The sequence below is a fragment of the Corylus avellana genome, chromosome 11 (assembly GCF_965113065.1).
Source record: "Corylus avellana chromosome 11, dhCorAvel1.hap1.2, whole genome shotgun sequence".
Classification (NCBI taxonomy): Eukaryota; Viridiplantae; Streptophyta; class Magnoliopsida; order Fagales; family Betulaceae; genus Corylus; species Corylus avellana.
Window position 1 is genome coordinate 20,198,636 of NC_142500.1, and position 5,034 is coordinate 20,203,669.

At 37.3% G+C, this 5,034-nt stretch overlaps 1 long non-coding RNA gene across 1 annotated transcript; it reads right to left on the reverse strand.

The window, feature by feature from the left end:
- Window positions 1–680: 680 nt before the first annotated feature.
- LOC132166211 (uncharacterized) lies at window positions 681–4,264 on the reverse strand. The gene is made up of 4 exons (XR_015909473.1): window positions 4,173–4,264; window positions 3,643–4,041; window positions 3,403–3,562; window positions 681–1,517 (listed from the first exon to the last, which is right to left on the reverse strand). It is a non-coding gene; the product is annotated as an uncharacterized LOC132166211 (long non-coding RNA).
- Between the last annotated feature and the right edge of the window lie 770 nt (window positions 4,265–5,034).

Sequence of the window (5,034 nt, forward strand, 5' to 3'; positions counted from 1 at the left end):
TGGTACCGTGTTTTAGCGTTTTAGCCTAAGATCTCACATGTTACCATCCTGTTTGTAAATGTAGTCCATGGACCATATATCAAAATTAAATTTGTCGTGGTACCGTGTTTTTGCGTTTTAGCCGAAGAGTAAAGATCTCATATGTTACCATCCTGTTTGTCATGTGTTCTTTATTTGGCTTTGCATCTCTACTTCTTGGTGGTGTCCGTGGTGTTGCATTTCTAGCTGAAGATTGGGCTTATGATACCCATATTTGTTACTTTAATGTGTTATTTGTTTATCACCTTCATAATATTATTAAGGGCAGAAGGAAACAATTTCATCAATAAAGAGATTAAAGTATCACAGCCACCTGGCAACCACGAATTCCGGTGAGCCCTCCCGTTGGACCCCGGCAAGCTAAACTCCTTTTTAGATTTCGAGCAATTTCACAAGGAATATCAGGTTAAATTCTACAGCCTCTCCTTTTCTTTTTTTTCTTTTTTTTTTTTTTAAATGGGGGTCTCTATTTCCATTTCAAGGGGATTGTGGTGTTTGATGGTCCACTTGGGATGGAATTGGCCGGCTCTGTGCCTAAATGCTTCGGGCCATTCGTAGTTGTGTTAGATCTTTCCATTTTGATGTTCTTGATTAACGGAATGCTCAGTCTTCTTTTGATTGGATGGCCAATACTCTTAGGCTACGGAATAAGTTACCCAATTTACTTTTTTTCAAACCTAAAATTTATATTTAAAAAAAAAATCAAAATCAAAACATTCGGAACACCGGTCTTGGTCTCACGGAGGAGCTCCAGTAGGGGTGGAACCACCAAGGAGAAGCTTCCGAAAATAGTGCGACCACCCAGTACCATTGGGAGTGGCCTCCGCCACTCCTGTGCCATCCGTTCCCGTTCAAACACGGTTTCGCTGGAGACGGTGCAACCGTGCAACCATGGAAATTGGATTCCACGCCCACGCCCGCTCCCACTACGCAAAAGTAGTCCCACTCCTACCACGCAAAACTGGCCAGAATCGTGGCAATTGGGTTCCAATCCCAGCGGCCGGAATCGTCACAATTGGGTTCCAGTCCCAACACGTAAAAGTGGCCGGAATCGTGGAAATTGGTTCCAATCCCACCAAGCAAAAGTAGCCGGAATTGTGGAAATTGAAGTCCACAATTTCCACTCCCACTACGCAAAAAGTAAAAGGAATCTTTGAAATTTGGGTTCCTTTAGGTGGGCATAATTTTCGCAGTAGAATGCGAGTAGTCGTGGCACCATCATCATCCACAGAATTCGAATAGTTTGAAAGCATAATTGAGTGGGGTGTTGCAATCGAGGAATTTGGGACTCCACTCCAAAAAAGAATGAGCTGGAATCGTACAAATTCGATTCATGAAAATGATGCCACACCCACTCCACTCCTAAATGTTTGAAAATTGGACTACATAATGATGAACACCCACTCCAAGCCAAAAAGAAATTAGCTGTAATCGTTGAAAGTTGGGTTCCATGATAATGATGCCACACCCACTCCACTCTGAAACATTTAAATTAGGCTTCAGAATGAAGTAATGTCAAATCATTTAACAATAATGCTGTATACCAAACTATTATCCTATTAATATCACAGGCCATTCATAATACGACTCTATAAATCAATCTTGATTAAAATAAACTGACAATTTCATATAAGTACTAAATAAATAAAGAACCTGGCGAGTAAGTACGGATTCAATTATTTATTAAACAAACAAACTTAAATAGAGCTTAAACAAAGACTTAAGCTCATCTATTACTTCGAAATTTTTTAATAAAAATAGTAAGTATTTATAAAGATTAAAAAAAATTCTCTGTAATGTGTTAAATATATCTTAAATTATTATAATCGGAAGACGGAATATAAATGTGTATTTATGTGTCTGTGAGTGAGTTTATATGTGCGTGCCTATATATATATATATATATATATATATATAAACTTGAAATTAAATTATTTAAAATCTGAATCAATTTCTTTAATTACTCAAATAATAAATATGAACCATAATTTAATAATTAGTATAAATTACAAAAATAAAAAATAAACACTCGCAACAAAAAATAAATAAATGAAGAGAACTTGACCAAGTTATCTAATTCAATAAATAAGTTTAAATGAAGAGAAGTAGAACAAGTTATCGAATTCAATAAATAAGTTCAAACTCAACTTATGTTAAAAAACAAAATTAAACAAATCGAATTTAAATATTAGTACTCGACTCAGCAAAATTACATTCCTATTAACATATTTAAGGTAAGTGACAAGGCAATAGCCTAGCAAATAGCATTACTAGTGTAACAAGAAAGAGGACGCTCTACACTTTGATTACAGAAAGAGTGGCCAAACACGAATCAAAATCATGCCTTTTCCCAAGAAAAAAGAGACCCACTTTTTTAGGGCTGAGTTTGGTTAACCAATAGAGGGGTATGAGACAACTTCTTTCTCAAGCAAGCACGGATACGGGATTTAAAAGGAACCCATTCTCTATATGAGAATTGATCCAAAAGAATAAGACTAGCTTATTTGAGTTGAATACAAGTTCCGTTAGGTCTAATCCTGCGGAGATGCAACAATAATAAATCCATGGCCCTCAGGCAAATTTTTGACATTTGACAAACAGAGCCCATACTAAGCCCATGAGATAAATAATCTTAATTCATCTAACAATGCCTGATCTACTAAAGTTTAATATTTCCGAGCACACAATTTAGAGTAATTCTTAAATTCTCAGTTATATCCTTCCTTTGTGTCGATAGATGAATAAGGTGAGAAACAATACACAGGGAGAATCACAGGGGAGTATCATAACCACGACGAAGCAGAGGTTTTTTATTTTATTTTATTTATTTTATTTTTTATTTTTAATATAACATGGAAGAGATGGTTTTCACAAAGAGAAAAGAATGAAAGAGTAATTGAGAATGGTTCTAAATAGACAGTTTGAAGCGACCACGCGGAGTTGAAACGTTCTTTTATTATAACTCTGCAAGTCTTTAGTAGTTATAAGCAAAGGTGTGGGGTTCGGATTAAGATACACGACAATACTTAGGTAGAGCCACCTATAACCCACCTTATAATTTACTAAAATTAACATTGATATGTGGGGTTCACGTGAGTCCCACAAAAGAATGAGAAGTGTATTACATACATAATTTGGACTGTAGACTTCCTCAGGCCATTTTAATTTTATTTAGACATTGAATACTAAACTTCTCCCCCAATCCGTGGGATTCACTCCATATTTCTTAAAATTTGGGTTAGAAAACTTTCTTAACTTAGTCTATATAGGTGATCTTTATATGTAAAAAATGTGTCATTTACATAAGAGAATACTTTTTAAGTGCAAGAACAAAATTGAAAGAAATTTTCATCTGCTACTTACCACATAGGAGCTGGTCGATACTTGCAAAGCGAAGGCGAGTTCCGAAGGCATCACCTCTCTTTCGTAGAAATTTTCATCTGCTACTTAGCACATAGGAGCTGGTCGATACTTGCATAGCGAAGGCGAGTTCCGACGCTTCTCCTCTCTTTCGTAGAAGATTCTATGGAGTATAACGATAACCTTTCATAACGTATCATCCTTTTTCACTTGCTCAGAAAATAGAGTGAATGATAATTATACCTTTCCAACTGCTTATAACTGTACGTAGTATGTGCACGCTACGATCTCCGACGCATCCCTTCCCGAGTGTCGAAGGGAGTTCGTAAGTGCAGCCGCAAGTCCTGTTGTATAATCACCCTGGGAAAGATAAGGATTACATGAACAAAAATTTAAAAACAAAAAACAAACAAATACAACAACGGCAGAAAACTCCCCAACAGCTGCAAAACCCAGCAAGAACAATTTATGAGAAAACAAGAGAAATGGAAGTTTGGCAAAGTCCCGTCCAATAAATAAAATGGAACCGGTTCTTCAAGAGGGACTACATGCAGCATATCTCCTCTAAAACAATCGATGGCAGAGCGACGTTCTGAATCTGACGTCATGTAATCCTTGACGCCCAAATTTTAAGTCGTAAGCCTACAAGAAGATTGAAGATGCCATTATATAGCGAGAATTGCCACAGTTACCAACACTATTTACAAACTGACGTGCTAAAGGGAAAAAACAGACGTGACAAAGGCTAAAGAAAAAATAATTTTGGGACCTACCTTGGCCTCTGCTTCTTGGACCCTCTCCTCTGATGGATGGAGGAGATTGAGAAGCATCATGAGGCCAAGTTGGGGGATTCCATCACAGGCAGCTGGTCCTAAAAATTGTTGTCTTTTTTCTTTGCCACGTGAGTTTGTAAGGTTTGTTTGTAAATAGTGTTTGAAAATGTAGCAATTCTCATGGTTGCAATATTAATTTTATCTGTTTTTAAGAAGTAGCTCAATCGGCTGAGATTATAAAGTGAATTTTAAATCTTCTTCCCCTTTTTATATGAACATGTCAAAAATATATACATATATATATATATATATATTAACTCCATCTTTTGGCCATGAATGTCCACGTGGTAAGCATTTTAAAATTAAAAAAAATATATCTCTTCTATCTCCCCTGTCGGCATTTTCAAATGAAATGAAAGTAGGCTGGTTAACCCAACCTGGTTAACCAGCCTGTCTATTTTAAAACAAAAAAAAAAACAATGAAAGACAACGAAAATCCCAAATCTCCCACCCCTCTCTCTCTCTCTCTCCGTCAATTTCTCCCACTCCCTCCCACCCACATCCGGCCGCCACCACCATCTACCGCCGCCGGCCACACCATCCAGTGGCTACGCCGCCGGCCACCACGAAGCAGAAGCAGTGCCGACCCGAACCAGTTTCTCTCTCTCCCAAACTGCCGACCACCATTTGAGGTAGGCTGAATGCGTATAGGTTTTGTTGGGGCTGAAATCTTGATGGGGTTTCTTGTTGGTGGTTTTTTGTTTGATTTCGAAAATGGGTAAGAATTTTTGGGTATATTTTGTTTTTCATTGGAAGATCATGGTAAGAATTTCGTCACTTTCTTTGACATGATATTGTTGTC